The 19020-nt window shown below is 43.0% G+C and overlaps 1 long non-coding RNA gene across 1 annotated transcript in view; it reads right to left on the minus strand.

Annotated features, from left to right (window-relative positions):
• Nucleotides 1-4348: 4348 nt before the first annotated feature.
• LOC311108295 overlaps nt 4349-19020 on the minus strand; it is a 33464-nt gene continuing 18792 nt past the window's right edge. The window contains exons 2-4 of the long non-coding RNA XR_014610503.1: nt 6687-6761; nt 4898-5071; nt 4349-4704 (exon numbers count right to left, since the gene is read on the minus strand). This is a non-coding gene — a long non-coding RNA (uncharacterized lncRNA). The remainder of the gene's footprint in view (nt 4705-4897; nt 5072-6686; nt 6762-19020) is intronic.

Here is a 19020-nt window from a genome sequence, read left to right on the forward strand (position 1 = left end):
ACATTTCAAGAACCTTTTAGAATTCTGAAGAACCGTAGATGCCACGTCAAGAACCCAACAAAGGTTATTTATTGTGCAAGAGTTCTCCAAGGAACCTTATGAACCTTTTTCAGTGCAGGTTTAGTATCATAGTACTCGATACCATCACGATACTCGATACCAAGGCAAAAAAAAGAAGGCATATTAGCCAAAGTCACAGAATGGCACTTCATCTAGACAGATCAACTCAGCTACTACTCTGTTCAATCGTTGGGCATCTTTTGAGTTCAATATATTACATTTGCATTTTTTTATGTAAAATATTTTTCAGAGACAGCCATGTATGCATTAATTTTTTTAGTTATTTATTTTTTATTTCACCTTTATTTAACCAGGTAAACCAGTTGAGAACAAGTTCTCATTTACAACTGCGACCTGGCCAAGATAAAGCAAAGCAGTGCGATTAAAAACAACAACAGAGTTACATATGGGGTAAAACAAAACAAAGTCAAAAATACAACAGAAATACATATAATATACAGTGTGTGCAAATTTAGCAAGTTATGGAGGTAAGGCAATAAAATAGGCTATAGTGCAAAATAATTACAATTAGTATTAACACTGGAATGATAGATGTGCAAGAGATGATGTGCAAATAGAGATACTGGGGTACAAATGAGCAAAATAAATAACAATATAGGGATGAGGTAGTTGGGCGGGCTAATTTCAGATGGGCTGTGTACAGGTGCAGTGACCGGTAAGGTGCTCTGACAACTGATGCTTAAAGTTAGTGAGGGAGATAAGAGTCTCCAGCTTCAGAGATTTTTGCAATTTGTTCCAGTCATTGGCAGCAGAGAACTGGAAGGAATTGCGGCCAAAGGAGGTGTTGGCTTTGGGGATGACCAGTGAGATATACCCGCTGGAGCGCAGACTACGGGTGGGTGTTGCTATGGTGACCAATGAGCTAAGATAAGGCGGGGATTTGCCTAGCAGTGATTTATAGATGGCCTGGAGCCAGTGGGTTTGGCGACGAATATGTAGTGAGGACCAGCCAACAAGAGCGTACAGGTCACAGTGGTGGGTAGTATATGGGGCTTTGGAGACAAAACGGATGGCACTGTGATAGACTACATCCAATTTGCTGAGTAGAGTGTTGGAGGCTATTTTGTAAATGACATCGCCGAAGTCAAGGATCAGTAGGATAGTCAGTTTTACGAGGGCATGTTTGGCAGCATGAGTGAAGGAGGCTTTGTTGCGAAATAGGAAACCGATTCTAGATTTAACTTTGGATTGGAGATTCTTAATGTGAGTCTGGAAGGAGAGTTTACAGTCTAACCAGACACCTAGATATTTGTAGTTGTCCACATACTCTAGGTCAGACCCGTCGAGAGTAGTGATTCTAGTCGGGTGGACGGGTGCAAGCAGCGTTCGGTTGAAGAGCATGCATTTAGATTTATTAGCGTTTAAGAGCAGTTGGAGGCTACGGAAGGAGTGTTGTATGGAATTGAAGCTCGTTTGGAGGTTTGTTAACACAGTGTCCAATGAAGGGCCAGATGTATACAAAATGGTGTCGTCTGCGTAGAGGTGGATCTGAGAGTCACCAGCAGCAAGAGCGACGTCATTGATATACACAGAGAAAAGAGTCGGCCCAAGAATTGAACCCTGTGGCACCCCCATAGAGACTGCCATAGGTCCAGACAACAGGCCCTCCGATTTGACACATTGAACTCTATCTGAGAAGTAGTTGGTGAACCAGGCGAGGCAGTCATTTGAGAAACCAAGGCTATTTAGTCTGCCAATAAGAATGCGGTGGTTGACAGAGTCGAAAGCCTTGGCCAGGTCAATGAAAACGGCTGCACAGTACTGTCTATTATCGATCGCGGTTATAATATCGTTTAGGACCTTGAGCGTGGCTGAAGTGCACCCATGACCAGCTCGGAAACCGGATTGCATAGCGGAGAAGGTACGGTGGGATTCGAAATGGTCGGTGATCTGTTTGTTGACTTGGCTTTCAAAAACTTTTGAAGGGCAGGGCAGGATGGATATGGGTCTGTAACAGTTTGGATCTAGAGTGTCACCCCCTTTGAAGAGGGGGATGACCGCGGCAGCTTTCCAATCTCTGGGGATCTCAGACGTTACGAAAGAGAGGTTGAACAGGCTAGTAATAGGGGTTGCGACAATTTCGGCGGCTAGTTTTAGAAAGAAAGGGTCCAGATTGTCTAGCCCAGATGATTTGTAGGGGTCCAGATTTTGCAGCTCTTTTAGAACATCAGCTGTCTGGATTTGTGTGAAGGAGAAGCGGGGGGGGGCATGGGCAAGTTGCAGCGGAGGGTGCAGAGCTGGTGGCCGGGGTAGTGGTAGCCAGGTGGAAAGCATGGCCAGCCGTAGCAAAATGCTTGTTGAAATTCTCGATTATTGTAGATTTATCGGTGGTGATAGTGTTTCCTAGCCTCAGTGCAGTGGGCAGCTGGGAGGAAGTGCTCTTATTTTCCATGGACTTTACAGTGTCCCAAAACTTTTTGGAGTTAGTGCTACAGGATGCAAATTTCTGTTTGAAAAAGTTAGCCTTTGCTTTCCTAACTGCTTGTGTATATTGGTTCCTAACTTCCCTGAAAAGTTGCATATCGCGGGGGCTATTTGATGCTAATGCAGTACGCCACAGGATGTTTTTGTGCTGGTCAAGGGCAGTCAAGTCTGAGGAGAACCAGGGGCTATATCTGTTCTTAGTTCTGTATTTTTTGAATGGGGCATGTCTATTTAAGATTGAGAGGAAATTACTTTTAAAGAACAACCAGGCATCCTCTACTGACGGAATGAGATCTATATCCATCCAGGATACCTTTAATGAATAAATTAGACATTTTTTTTACCAATCTTACAACATAAAAGGTAATTATTTATTTTAATGGTAATCGCTATTGATAAACTGGGTAAATCAATATGTAGCCTAGGCCTATCCACAATACAGGTGAATGCATATTCAATAGGGGTGTTCATACATTGAGTTATTAAACTTGTTCGGTCTGATTTCATGGGGCTACAATCTGTTTCCCTTCCATTTGGGACTTATTGTATTGCACTGATCAACTACATTTGAACAGAAGTAGCTTCTTTTATAAAAATGTGTGTGGCCTCTTTAAAGAGGAACTGCACTTGCTGATTTGGCCTAATTTTTTGCCTTGCTCCTCAAGAAATGCTGCCGGCCATGACAGAAGCCAAACATGGGTTGGCTTAGGGGTATGGTTTGATGTGGGTGTTTTTTGGGTGCGTCCTTGCCACCACCAAGACACACCCATCTGTCAGAAACTGGCCAGCAGCAGTTTCCTCCACTCAATCACAACAAATACACTTCCAGCAGGTTGAGTTCAATAACTACAGGCAGATGTATGGTGAGATGCCAGAGGAAGCTTTGAATAGGTCAGTAGCTTACAGAGTAATATAAGAAGAATTGCTGAATTTATATAGATATTCTAAACTAAGTGTTTTGATAACTTTCAAATGTAGTGACATGTCCATGTAGAATGAACAACCCTTTACATAATACCATAGAAGCAGTGTTCTGCTAATATAACAATGTCCACATTTCATCTTCCATTGTAATTCCCAGCCGGTACAGATACTGTGCCTATCAGCATTTTGTCTGGTGGTAATGGGGCTACCTTGGCAAACATATCAGAGTGGTCATACCTTCCTGTGTTGTGTCCTGTATACAACAGGAGTTCCCTGATCCTGGTGCAGAATACAAAGGGTTTCTCCCTCCCCATATTAACTAATACCATCCAATCCAATAATAGAAAAAGACAATACAAGTAAAAGTTGTGTCTAGTAAAACTAATGCCAAGTGCCAGGTCTCTCTCCATTCAGAGACATCAGTATCAAGCCCGTCTGTCAGTCTGGACGTCATCACATCATCTTGCAATTTTCCTTGTGCTGGCTCAATAAATGTTTCTGTGAACACATACACACATAGTCACTGCTATATTACCAATGGCAGTTAGGATGGGTAATATCTGATACACAAACAGGTACTATGTTGAAGTTTGAACAGGTCAGACTAAACCTAACTAATTTTGTTCTTCCCATCGACGACCGTTGGTGAGCAGGCAAGAGCTGAGGTCTTTGCCAGAGCCGCATTGATGGACATAGCAGTGTAGATCAGCTCCTGGCCCCACATCAAAGATACTGGTCGGTCACACACAAACAGTGCACTGATTACATTATCAATGGTGGTTATGATTAGCCTGGTGGAACCAACCTGATCGCTGCGTTCACCTTTCTATTTCACTTCAGATATCATAAAATGTGAAGTGAACTAGAAAGGTGAACACAGCGATCAAGCTGGTTCCACCAGGCTATGTTACACCCTGGACATTATATGCATCTAAGAAGTAGGAAATAAGCAACAAAATGTCAGTTTACATAAATCATGTTTCACAACTGGGTTATCAAATGTATCAAAGTAATGAAGTGGGTTACCTTCTATATTTGTACAAATGATGAGCCTGTGAAAGCTGTTGCCGCTGACAGGTGAAGGTTGCTGGCCGGATACTTGCCAACATGTGGCTGACTGTTCCATTCATAGGAATGCTCACAGCGAGGGCATGTCTGCATCGTGCTGATGAGAGCTCCCTTGTTGATCTCTATGCTGTATGTTCGGCTGCAAACTGGACATCTCTCGAACAACTGCAGCAGGCATTCTTATGGGGTGGTGTTGACTGGGAGGGCCTGTGACAGGGTGATATAATATACAGCCAAGTAGTAAATAGCATTTTATTCTAAAGAAAGGTCAATTTTATTTGCTAATGCACTTCACAACCAAAATGACAACTAGTTGCATCTGCTTGGCTGGGGAATTAGCCTACTATTTTATCAAGACGTTTATTTCTTAATACAACTTTTTACATAACACACACATTACCTGTCGTTGTTGATGAAGCTGTATGTGTCATCAGGGCAGTAACTCAGATCACTATCAGAGGCCTCATGATGGCGTGTCCTTTTCATAGGAGTCCAGGGAGACAACCGATTAGGTGTCACACAAGGGTACTTGTGTCGCATGACACACTTTTATTCGGAGGTCTTGCCTGACAAGCTGTGAAAATAGCAAGTGAACAGTGAATTAAATTATTTTGTAGGTTGCGTAACCATTACTAAGAATAGTAAAGCCCCCTTTACTGACTCAAATAGCCGACCAATCAGCCTGTTACCAACCCTTCGTAAAGTTTTGGTAAAAATTGTGTTTGACCAGATACAATGCTATTTTACAGTAAACAAATTGACAACAGACTTTCAGCACGCTAGGGAAGGACATTCAACAAGCACAGCACTTACACAAATGACTGATGATTGGCTGAGAGAAATTGATGATAAAAATATTGTGGGGGCTGTTTTGTTAGACTTCAGTGCAGCTTTTGACATTATCGATCATAGTCTGCTGCTGGAAAAACGTATGTGTTATGGCTTTACATTCCCTGCTATATTGTGGATAAAGAGTTACCGGTCTAACAGGACACAGAGGATGTTCTTTAATGGAAGCCGCTCCAACATAATCCAGGTAGAATCAGGAATTCCCCAGGGCAATTGTCTAGGCCCCTTACTTTTTCAATCTTTACTAACGACATGCCACTGGCTTTGAGTAATGCCAGTGTGTCTATGTATGCGGATGACTCAACACTATACACGTCAGCTACTACAGCGACTGAAATGACTGCAACAGTTAACAAAGAGCTGCAGTTAGTTTCAGAATGGGTGGCAAGGAATAAGTTAGTCCTAAATATTTCAAAAACTAAAAGCATTGTATTTGGGACAAATCATTCACTAAACCTCAACTAAATCTTGTAATAAATAATGTGGAAATTCAGCAAGTTGAGGTGACTAAACTTCTTGGAGTAACCCTGGATTGTAAACTTTCATGGTCAAAACATATTGATACAACAGTAGCTAAGATGGGGAGAAGTCTGTCCATAATAAAGCGCTGCTCTGCCTTCTTAACAGCACTATCAACAAGGCAGGTCCTACAGGCTCTAGTTTGGTCGCACCTGGACTACTGTTCAGTCGTGTGGTCAGGTGCCACAAAGAGGGACTTAGGAAAATTGCAATTGGCTCAGAACAGGGCAGCACGGCTGGCCCTTGGATGTACACCGAGAGCTAACATTAATAATATGCATGTCAATCTCTCCTGGCTCAAAGTGGAGGAGAGTTTGACTTCATCACTACTTGTATTTGTGAGAGGTATTGACATGTTGAAAGCACCGAGCTGTCTGTTTAAACGACTAGCCCACAGCTCAGACACCCATGCATACCCCACAAGACGTCTCGTCACAGTCCCCAAGTCCAGAACAGACTATGGGAGGTGCACAGTACTACATAGAGCCATGACTACATGGAACTCTATTCCACATCAGGTAACTAAATACACCTTATGGAACAGCGGGGACTGTGAAGCAACACAAACATAGGCACAGACACATGCATACACACACATGATAACATACGCACTATACACACACGTACACATGGATTTTGTGTTGTAGATATGTGGTAGTGTAGTAGGGGCCTGAGGGCACACAGTGCGTTGTGAAATCTGTTATGAATGTATTGTAAACTGCCTTAATGTTTCCGGACCCCAGGAAGAGTAGCTGCTGCCTTGGCAGATCCTTAATAAATACAAATAGAAATCAAATTGCTGGACATGTTATGATTCCCACCTTTGCTCCTTCTGGTAGGTCCCGGCATCCGTTCATGACCAGGGGTTCAGTCTGGCACCCAACTGTGCAATTTGTCTGACAGAAAAACAGGGTCAACGATTATCATCATCCCTCAATTATAAACATAGCTCAAGAAATAACGTAATCTCGTTTGGAAGCTAATTCTATGCTTTACATATATAACCAACCAACTGTGACATGTTTTGAGTTTGTTGCTGGTAGGTAATACGCTGTTGTAGTCAGACATGAGTTAGCCAGTACCACCATAGCTGCATAAAAAAAAAAATTGGTTGCACCTCGGAGGCTAGTGACTGTTTCATCTTAATTACACTAACAGAGTGGCATGGAGATACAATAACATTGCTAAAGTAAATAATTAGTAGGAAACAACTTTGCCATATTATGTCGTCGTCAAAATAGCTAGCAATGCTAATGTTAGCTAGCTAAAATACAGTGGTCCCCTCAATCTTAGTTAGTTGGCTAAAGTTATACTGCATCTAACGTCAGTCTGGCGACGTCACAATCATGACAAAAGGTTTTCCTACTAATTATTTGCCTTCTTTTGAAATGTTATCATGCTTCCAAGCCAAATCCGAGTTGTATTAAGGTAGGCTAACGTTAACTGGCTAGCTAGTTGGTAGCTAGCTAACGTCAGCTATGCTAGCGATGATAATGATTATCAAAATATACATAACCAGATACATAACCAGCAGTCTATGGTCTTGCTACTAGTATACTCACCACCACTGGGGACCAACTAACTCCAACCACCTATTCTGCATGATGATGGGGTTTTTCGGCAGGGCATCCAAACCATAGGCTGTGCATCCTGCTGGAAGCATGCATTGCATGGGCTTTTCAGTCTTAAACGGCCATGATCCTTTGAACGCGATGGTTGGGGGCGATGAAACAACAGAGCCCCATTCAATGAAGGGAAGCGAAGTGAGTGAAGGGGCGATTTGCACGTGGAGCTTGGCAAAAGGGGACATGATTTGTTGACATAATTGCAATCCTAACCCAACCTTCATTTACTCATTGTGACGCACTGAGGTTCCAAACTCCATTTTAGACGAGATTGACTTTAAATGATCCCTTTTGCACTTTGTAGTACATTTTGACACTAGAATACGTTTGACTCATATCGATGCCACATAGGCCGTTTTGAATGGGATTAGTTGTTTTTTAGGGGCAGTCACTCTTTAACCAGTAATGACGTTATTCATGAAGCAAGAGGGGGGGGCGGCCTGTCGAGGCACAGTCAGTTCGCTGAAGCAATAGAACATCTTTGGGAGAGATGAGAGAGAGACCGAATGTGAATTAATAAGGTTTTTGGTGGCAATCAGCTTTGAAATCAGCATATTTTGCATTATGGTTTGCATTATCACAAAGTACTAGGGTAAAAGATTGATGATAGCTTTAGCTGTCAGCTAGCCATGAAAGTTAGCCTAGAAGCTGGAAGCTACCAGTATCTTCATGCATTATAAAGTGTTCTAGGCTAGCCCGTATGGACATTGTTTTGCTAACAGTAATTAATAGTTTAAACATTTCTACATGCCATGTCACATTATTCAAGTGTGTTAACTTCTGTGCAGCATGAGTGGAGAGCTAACATGATACAGCCCAGGCTCCCAGTGCAGGCTAGCAGTGAGTAAGTGGAACAGGCACGGTGCACACTATAATAAAGGGTTGGCTATGCTGATAGACAGGCTTGATCTGTGAGACATTTGACATTAGTACCGAAAGTAAAAACAATTCTAGTACCGAACCATTTTTCATGTTCTAGTATCGAAAAAGTACAGACGTTTTGGTATACCGTGCAACACTGATACATTATTAGCTCAAACACTTAATCTGCAAAAATGACAAGTTAATTAGTGGGTGATGATGATTTCAGATCCAAAGTAGGGGGACAAAAAAAGAACTTAAAGAACTAATCAGATGGTGGTAGTGGGGTGGTAGATGCCTAGTCTCCCTTTTGACTCAGCTCAGGTACCTAGATAGTACATATACCATAGACATACATAATTTAAAACACACACCATTATGAAGATGGCGCTGCTGTGGATTGCTGCAGTCTTATTTTGTGTGTTTTCTTTTTACGCTGATCTTTTTGTTACACAATGGCTCCGCCATCATATCCTATGACTGAAAACAGCTTGTGGACATCAGGACTAACCTCGATTTGGATGAAGATTTTTAATTCAAATGGTTCAGTCTGGATAAGACTCGGATAAGGCAAGAGGGGGAGGGGTATGTCTCTGTTAACAACAGTTGGCGTGCAATCTCTAAATGTTAAGGAACTGTGACGACCCTCTTTCCTTAATAGGATGTCGGTGGGCGGAGCCGGGAGGGTCGTCAGCAAAATGGGACACACATGGGCTCGGGTGTGTCCCGGGGATAAATACACCTTTTCCCCCATACATCGAGGAGACTTTTGGTTGTGGCATTTTGGGGCTTCTTTGTGTTAATTTGTTTTGCACCTCAACACCCCTCATTATCCCCATCTAGGCACGCATCCACTCACTTACACTACTGACTACACAGCATTGTTACATGGATATAGTTTACTTGATTTAATAAATATGTTTGTCATTTCTTTATCTCTGCATTGTCTCCCTCTTTGTTACGGGCAATGAGCTGGTTTGTAACAAGTCGTGGCTCGTCCGGGATCGTAAGGTTGGTTCATAGACATTTTGGCGTATAGTATTTTGTTGCATTATGATGGTTTAATGCTAATTGGGATGCGCTTTGGTTGGTATTCACTGTGGTGGATAGTAGGTTGTGTGCTGTGTTGGAGAGAGGAATATTGGTTAGTTTCCAGGCCCCTGCCCAGGCTGGAAACTCTTGCTCTACTCACTGTTGGGACATAGGTCTGAGGAACCGAGTACAATCTGCTGTGTACCTCAGTGGGAAATCTGGGTACGGTTGTGCAATTTGCTACCCGGAGCTATAGCCTTTCTTTTCCCCTGTTAGGCTTAGCGACGTGTTCCACTTTGGAATACGTTGGGCATGGTTATTTTGTTTGTTATTTTTGTGGTGTCCTTGGACAGAGCAGTTGTCTCAGGGGCACATCCGTGGCTTGGGGGGGAATCCGCCAGCATGCTGGGGTGGTTTTCCATGCCAGTGGGCTACAGTGCGTAATTACCCACCGTGAATCTGCACGAAGAATAGGATTGAGTTATTGTAGGATTTGGGGAGGCTTCTTATATCTCATCTCTCTCCTGTGGTGCCCAGTGGGATTGCCACTTCTCTTGTTGTGGTCCGGTCTGGTGTGCTCAGTAGAGGGCAAGAGAAAGTATTTTTTTTAGCAGTTACTTGTGACTATGGCGTCTAATGTAGACGAGTTCATTCGCGTTCCATCAGAGGAACTGTTCGAATTATGTACTAAAGAACGGCTGTTGAAGATCGCTGAACACTACCAGGTTGAAATTAGTGATACATGTCTGAAAAAATTGTTAGGTTGATATTGAAGGCCAATCTGATGGAGAGTGGTATACTAGAAGTTACCACTGGTGCAGCCTCTGCCGAGGACTCACCACCTCCCCAGCCGTCTCCTCGTTTCGTTTCAATGGCCGCTCCGTCTGTTAGCCCTAGTAGTCTTTCTTTTGAACAGCAGAAAGAACTGCTTCTCTTACAGCAAGAGCATGATCGTGAGTATGATCGTGTTAAGCATGAAAAGGAATTGGAAATTAAACAGGATTTGGAGCGCATTTAAATCAAGCTGCAACAAGAGCGGTTAGAATTGGTTAGAGAAAGAAAGCTCTCGGGGGAGAGTTTGCTTTGGGAAGGTGACCCTGATTTACCTAGGGGTCGCTCCTCTCTCGGTCGTGCTCCGGACATATTTTATATTGTTGAAAACTTACGGCTGTTGCCAAAATGTAATGAGAAGGACCTTGACACGTTCTTTTCGTTGTGCGTGTTGCTGATGCTAGGAGTTGGCCTGATTCTGATCGAATGTTGCAGTGTGTGTTGACTGGTAAAGCGCAGGAAGCATATTCAGCTCTTGGTGTAGTCGACAGTGTCAGCTATGATAAGGATAAAATGGCTGTGTTACAAATTGGTTCCTGAGCCATAATAAAGCGCTTAACAGCACTATCAACAAGGCAGGTCTTACAGGCTCTAGTTTACCGCCAACGATTTAGAACTTTAAAAAGGGCTGATAAACAGACTCATGTTGAGTTTGCGCGAGAGTTATCGTCACAGTTTAATCGCTGGTGTTCCGCCTCTGTGGTTATGAGTTTTCAGGGGCTGTGTGATCTGATTATGCTAGAGCAATTTAAGGACACGATCCCTGATCGAATGGCCACGTACATTACCGAACGAAAAGTGAAGACTATCTCTGAAGCTGCGGTTTTGGCGGACGAGTATGTTTTGACTCACAAAAGTGTTTTTGCAGCGCCCTGTATTCGGAATGAGTGGGGGCGTTTGGAGAGATTTGGGCCTCGCCCACCGAGGTACTCTGGTTCACGGGCAGAGCTTCATCTACGGTTGAGCCTGGCTCCCGTTGTAAAGCTGACATTAGTCAAGAGTGTCAACACTGTCACGGTTCAGGTCATTGGAAAAACGAATGTCCTGTTCTCAGGGCAAAGGGTAAATTTAGTACTTACGCTAACGTTAAACCTAAGCCTACGGCGTTAGCGGCGCCTGTCCCACATCCGTTCACTCCTGTTACTTCGTCTCATGCCCAGGTGCATGTGAAAGTCCCAATTGACCCAGATTATTTACCTATTATTACGGAGGGTTTTGTGTCTCTGTTAGGAAGTAAGGACCCAGTACCAGTGAAAATCCTGAGGGACACAGCTGCCTCTGAGTCGTTTCTGTTAGAGGCTGTGTTACCCTTCTCTGCTGAGACTGATTTGGGGGAATAGTGTTTTAATTAGGGGAATCGGAATGAACACGGTCAGATCCATTGCATAAACTGATATTGGATTCTGAACTGGTGAAAGGCAAGGTAGTTGTAGGGCTGCGTCCTTTGTTGCCTATTGAGGGTATCAACGTTATCCTTGGGAATAACTTGGCTGGTGAGCATGTATGGCCTGTCGTGTCTCCACCTCTAGTGGTTTCCGCTAAGCCGTCGTTTGTAGGGATTCTCGATGAGAGCGAGCAGAGTTTCCCAGAGGTGTTCTCTGCATGCGCGGTGACGCGATCTATGAGCCGGCTAACGATAATGCTACAAAGAAAACTACTTTGTGGCATTTTGGGGCTTCTTTGTGTTAATTTGTTTTGCACCTCTCAACACCCCTCATTATCCCCATCTATGCATGCATCCACTCAGCCTACCAGATGAGCTAAATGCCTAGATTACAACGGCAATGGACAGAGTTATGGATAAAACGTTAACAATATGTTGCCACAGCTCAATGAGAATAGCCTATCCAGAGTGGCGCGTGTAGCTTGTTGTTATTGTCGGCCAATCACAAGTCATCAAAGGGGCACTGCTACAGTCATTCCAGTTAGCAATGAGCACTCGGGAGGCCGGCGTCCCTCCAGAGTGGTCGAGCGCCATGCGACAGCTTTTTTGCCTATCGCATCATTCATGGGGCAACCGCGATAGGCTACTTTTTGCACGTGCAGTTTTCCCTCACACAGCCCACACGCCCTTCTCCTGACCGGCGACGCTACACCTGCAAGTCAGAGTGACAGACTCCCTGTCGCCACTTATTTTTTATACATTTACAGTGAGGGAAAAAAGTATTTGATCCCCTGCTGATTTTGTACGTTTGCCCACTGACAAAGACATGATCAGTCTATAATTTTAATGGTAGGTTTATTTGAACAGTGAGATACAGAATAACAACAAAAAAATCCAGAAAAACGCATGTCAAAAATGTTATATATTGATTTGCATTTTAATGAGGGAAATAAGTATTTGACTTAGTTCTTGGTGGCAATCACACAGGTCAGACGTTTCTTGTAGTTGGCCACCAGGATTGCACACATCTCAGGATGGATTTTGTTCCACTCCTCTTTGCAGATCTTCTCCAAGTCATTAAGGTTGAGGCTGACGTTTGGCAACTCAAACCTTCAGCTCCCTCCACAGATTTTCTATGGGATTAAGGTCTGGAGACTGGCTAGGCCACTCCAGGACCTTAATGTGCTTCTTCTTGAGCAGGGGGACCTTGCGGGCGCTGCAGGATTTCAGTCCTTCACGGCGTAGTGTGTTACCAATTGTTTTCTTGGTGACTATGGTCCCAGCTGCCTTGAGATCATTGACAAGATCCTCCCGTGTAGTTCTGGGCTGATTCCTCACCGTTCTCATGATCACTGCAACTCCACGAGGTGAGATCTTGCATGGAACCCCAGGCCCAGGGAGATTGACAGTTATTTTGTGTTTCTTCCATTTGCGAATAATCGCACCAACTGTTGTCACCTTCTCACCAAGCTGCTTGGCGATGGTCTTGTAGCCCATTCCAGCCTTGTGTAGGTCTACAATCTTGTCCCTGACATCCTTGGAGAGCTCTTTGGTCTTGGCCATGGTGGAGAGTTTGGAATCTGATTGATTGATTGCTTCTGTGGACAGGTGTCTTTTATACAGGTAACAAACTGAGATTAGGAGCACTCCCTTTAAGAGTGTGCTCCTAATCTCAGCTCGTTACCTGTATAAAAGACACCTGGGAGCCAGAAATCTTTGTGATTGAGAGGGGTTCAAATACTTAATTTCCTTCATTAAAATGCAAATCAATTTATAACATTTTTGACATGCGTTTTTCTGGATTTTTTTGTTGTTATTCTGTATCTCACTGTTCAAATAAACCTACCATTAAAATTATAGACTGATCATTTCTTTGTCAGTGGGCAAACGTACAAAATCAGCAGGGGATCAAATACTTTTTTCCCCTCACTGTATATATTTGTATTATTTAAGATACATTGGATGCCATGTCCATTTGAAAAAGGTTTCTGGAAAAGTACTGTAAATGTGTGTGTGCAAAATATATCAGATAACGAGAGTCAGTCCTGGTCACCTGGATCCACTGGTGACAAGTCAAGTCAAATCTAATTTTATTTTCATGTTCTTGCAGGCTTCTCACAGTGCAATGGTGGAAAAGTGACATAGTAATCAAATAAGTAACATAGGAAAGCAATCCAATAAGTGACATTGTAAATATATAACATACTAAAAATTATAAACTAAATCAAGTACAAAAGGCATGTAGATCAAATAAAATAAGAAAAAAGATTGCCTATAGGGATATAGTATGGACATAGTTTGCCCATGTGCATAGTGAGTGGAATAAGATAGTGCCGAAGCAGAATATGATAGTATATACAATAGTGAGATACTGTAACTGGGCAAATAACTCACTAACTAGCAATGAATATCAACACTTTGATTTCAAAAACGCATCTCGCCACTGCATGATTGAAAGACTGCTTGTGCCTGTCGATGCAGGCCTACAATAATTATACTCCAATGCCCTGTGAGATCTGTCGATGCAGGCCTACAATAATTATACTCCAATGCCCTGTGAGATCTGTCAATGCAGACCTACAATAATTATACTCCAATGCCCTGTGAGATCTGTCAATGCTGACCTACAATAATTATACTCCAATGCCCTGTGAGATCTGTCAATGCTGACCTACAATAATTATACTCCAATGCCCTGTGAGATCTGTCAATGCAGACCTACAATAATTATACTCCAATGCCCTGTGAGATCTGTCAATGCAGACCTACAATAATTATACTCCAATGCGCTCTGCAGAGAGTGTGACGTATGTGCGCAACACATCGCATCTGAAGGACACTTTGATACAATTCTGATCGGTCTAGCCTAATTGTTTGATATTGTGAAATATTTTTTATATTTTTAGGCCATTTTGTCCATTCGGACAACTTAATCTAGAATCTGCTTGTCCGACAATTATTTTTACTTCCCCGGGCAAGTGGACAAGCATTAAAGTTGAGCCCTGAAAAGCCTGTGGTGTTTTCTTTCCAAAACTCGCAAATCGCCATTATTTTTTCTACTAGCCAAGAATGGTAACTTCCTGTTGAAGTTTCTGTATCGCATTAGTGGATACTCAGACTGCTCTCAGGGCAAATCTGCCAGTTTTGACCAGCAGAAGTGACTTTTCGTAGTAGGTTATGAGAACGAATGTGGCAGATTAGAATAATTAGAATAAAGGGCAGTGTGTTAGTTAAAATGCCCAAATTGTCCCTGACGCAACTTGAAAATATCTAGCTGCAACCAGGCCTGCCCTGAGAACAGTCTTGGTTTCGACTAACACGATTCTGCGTTGAAGTTGGGCTTTTCGGCTTCTTCTGTTAGGTTTAAGAGGCGCCACCGCCTACTGTACATTTCTCTATTGGCAGGATTGACTGTATGAATCATAGATTGTAGCCTATATCAAAAACCTTCATGCAAATAACATGACTTTGGCAAAGGAGTTTAAAAAGTGGGTATATCGAGTTCTCTCCACTATATTAAAATATAGTATATTAAATAAAATGGCAAAAATTTAGGCTATTTTGGTGCATAATCAATGTATCAGTAATCTACTTAAAACTGTAAATTATTAGGGGTATCACTTTTTGTGTAATCCTCAATGATTTTAAATGCATTATGTCCACGTGTGGTTGTATTGTTTTCAAAATTAGCAAATAAATATAATAAAATAAAAATGCCAACAAATGTAAATTACTTATAGAAACAAAAACAGCTTGCAGCCTCTGGCTGGCTGTGGTTAGCTCGAAGGTGGCAGGCTGAATTTGAGATTAGAGAAATTCCTTGCTATTGTCTTTCAAATTAACTCGTGGCTAGATGGCTTGCAGAGGGTTTATAGCTGTCCTCTGAGTGGAGGCTAAACACCAGAGATGCAAAAGCGGCCTGCCAAGGGCTTATAGCGGTCCTAAGAGTGGGGGCTACCCGCCAGAGACGTAAATCACATCTTTAAGGCAAACTCCGCTTGCCCGCTGGCGGTAGGAATTTATAGCCTTGAGTGAAAGAGGAAAATAGCAAGCAGGAAGAAATGTTTTGCTATCTGGGATAGAGCCTCTGAGTGGCAAAGTAAGTTAGGAGATGATCTAATCAATGGAAGATGGAATTAAAAGTTAAATGACAAGGATATGCTACAATGACCAAGAGCCAACAGGTAGGCTGCTACTTAATCTGAATGGAGGTGATTAGATAACTAGCTTCTCTAGGTTTGATGCAGTCAAGACCAGCTAGAAGTTAGTCTACTAGCTTGAGTCGGCTTGGTATGGTTGGTTGCTGTCTCTCCCTCACTGCCCGTGTCACTCGCTCAAAGTACACACACCGCAAGGCCCCTCCTCCGCCTCCAAGTGACTCAACATAACAATCCCCATCAAAAAAGTAAATGCCAGAAACATTGTGAATGCTGTCAAAGAAGCTGGACTTGGGCCACAAATAGGGTGCTTTACTGTAACCAAACCGTGACCCGAAAAACGTACCGAACCGTGGGTTTGGTGACCTGTTACACCGCTAGTAAAGACTCCTCCCTACTAACATCAACACTTCTATTTTGTTTTGGAGAAATTGTTTGCCTTGTAATTCCATTACCAAAAACCCACATATCTTTAAGATATTTTATAATTTCTCTCTCTCGTGAGGGAGGGAGGATAATGAAAGCTCACAGAAGTAACAAGTAATTGTAGCCCTACCAATAAGTTAGTGGTATTACAGACTTGGGTCAGGGAGAGGTTGAAAATGTCAATGAAGACACTTGCCAGTTGGTCCGCACATGCTCTGAGTACACTTCCTGGTAATCCGTCTGGCCCCGCACCCTTGTGACTATTGCCCTGTTTAAAAGGTCTTGCTCACATTGGCTACGGAGAGCGTGATCATACAGTCGTCCGGAACAGCTGGTGCTCTCATGCATGCTTCAGTGTTGCTTGCATCGAAGCGAGCATAAAATACATTTAGCTCGTGTCACTGGGCAGCTCGCAGCTGGGTTTCCCTTTGTAGCCTGTAATAATTTGCAAGCCCTGCCACATCCGACGAGCATCAGAGCCGGTGTAATAGCATTCAATCTTAGTCCTGTATTGACGCTTTGCCTGTTTGATGGTTCGTCTGAGGGCATAGCGGGATTTCTTATAAGAGTCCGGATTAGGGTCCCGATCCTTGAAAGCGGTAGCTCTAGCCTTTAGCTCGGTGCGGATGTTGCCTGTAATCCATGGCTTCTGGTTGGGATATGTACCTACGGTCACCGTGGGGACGACGTCGTCAATGCACTTATTGATGAAGCTGGTGACTGAAGTGGTATACACCTCAATGCCATTGGATGAATCCCAGAACATATTCCAGTCTGTGCTAGCGAAACAGTCATGTAGTGTAGCATCCGCGTCATCTGACCACTTCCGTATTGAGTGAGTCACTGGTACTTCCTGCTTTAGTTTTTGATTGTAAGCAGGAGGATAGAATTATGGTCAGATTTTCCAAATGAGGGTGAGGGAGAGCTTTGTACGCATCTCTGTGTGTGGAGTGAAGGTGGTCTAGAGTTTTTTTTCTCCTCTGGTTGCACATGTGACATGCTGGTAGAAATTACGTCAAACGGATTTAAGTTTGCCTGCCTTAAAGTCCCCGGCCACTAGGAGTGCCGCCTCTGGATGAGCATTTTCTTGTTTGCTTATGGTTTTTACAGCTCGTTGAGTCTGGTCTTAGTGCCAGCATCGGTTTGTGGTGGTAAATAAACAGCTACGAAAAATATAAATGAAAACTCTCATCATAGTTAGTGTGGTCCACATCTTATCATGAGGTACTCTACCTCAGGTGAGAAATATCTCGAGAACACTTTAATATAAGACATAGAGCACCAGCTGTTATTTACAAATAGACACACACCCCCACCCGTCGTCTTATCAGACGTAGCTATTCTGTCCTGCCAATGCACGGAAAAACCAGCCAACTGTATATTATCCATGTTGTCGTTCAGCCACAACTCGGTGAAACAAAATATATTACAGTTCTTAATGTCCTGTTGGTAGGATAGTCTTGAACGGAGCTCATCCAGTTTATTCTCCAATGACTGCACGTTGGCCAATAGGACGGATGGTAGAGGCGGGTTACCACTCGCCGACGAATTCTCACAAGGCACCCGGACCTACGTCCCCTGTATCGGTGTCTTCTCTTCATGTGAATGACGGGGGATTTGGGCCTGGTCGGGTATCTGGAGTAAATCCTTCGCATCAGACTCGTTAAATGAAAAATCTTCGTCCAGTTCGAGGTGAGTAATCGCTGTTCTGATATCAAGAAGCTATTTTCTGTGATATATATCACACACACACACCTATCTATATCTATATCTATCTATATATAGTTGAAGACGGAAGTTTATATACACTTAGGTTGGAGTCATTAAAACTCGTTTTTCAACCACTCCACAAATATCTTGTTAACAAACTATAGTTTTGGCAAGTCGGTTAGGACATCTACTTTGTGCATGACAAGTAATTTTTCCAACAATTGTTTACAGACAGATTATTTCACTGTATCACAATTCCAGTGGGTCAGAAGTTTACACACACGCATTTGACTGTGCCTTTAAACAGCTTGGAAAATTCCAGAAAATGATGTCATTGCTTTAGAAGCTTCTGATAGGCTAATTGACATCATTTGAGTCAATTGCAGGTGTACCTGTGGATGTATTTCAAGGCCTACCTTCAAACTCAGTGCCTCTTTGCTTGACATCATGGGAAAATCAAAAGAAATCACCCAAGACCTCAGACATTTTTTTGTAAACCTCTACAAGTCTGGTTCATCCTTGGGAGCAATTTCCAAACGCCTGAAGGTACCACGTTCATCTGTACAAACAATAGTACGCAAGTATAAACACCATGGGACCACACAGCCGTCATACCGCTCAGGAATGAGACGCGTTCTGTCTCCTAGAGATTAACGTACTTTGGTGTGAAAAGTGCAAATCAATCCCAGAACAGCAGCAAAGGACCTTGTGAAGATGCTGGAAGAAACAGGTACAAAAGTATCTATATCCACAGTAGAAAGAGTCCTATAGCGACATAACCTGAAAGGCCACTCAGCAAGGAAGAAGCCACTGCTCCAAAACAGCCATAAAAAAGCCAGACTACGGTTTGCAACTGCACATGGGGACAAAGATCGTACTTTTTGGAGAAATGTCCGCTGGTCTGCTGAAACAAAAATAGAACTGTTTGGCGATAATGACCATTGTTATGTTTGGAGGAAAAAGGGGGTGCTTGCAAGTCGAAGAACACCATTCCAACCGTGAAGCACGGGGGTGGCAGCATCATGCTGTGGGGGTGCTTTGCTGCAGGAGAGACTGGTGCACTTCACAAAATAGATGGCATCATGAGGAATGAATATTATGTGGATACAGTGGGGAGAACAAGTATTTG

This window comes from Coregonus lavaretus (assembly GCF_964263955.1).
Source record: "Coregonus lavaretus genome assembly, chromosome: 33".
NCBI classification, from domain to species: Eukaryota; Metazoa; Chordata; class Actinopteri; order Salmoniformes; family Salmonidae; genus Coregonus; species Coregonus lavaretus.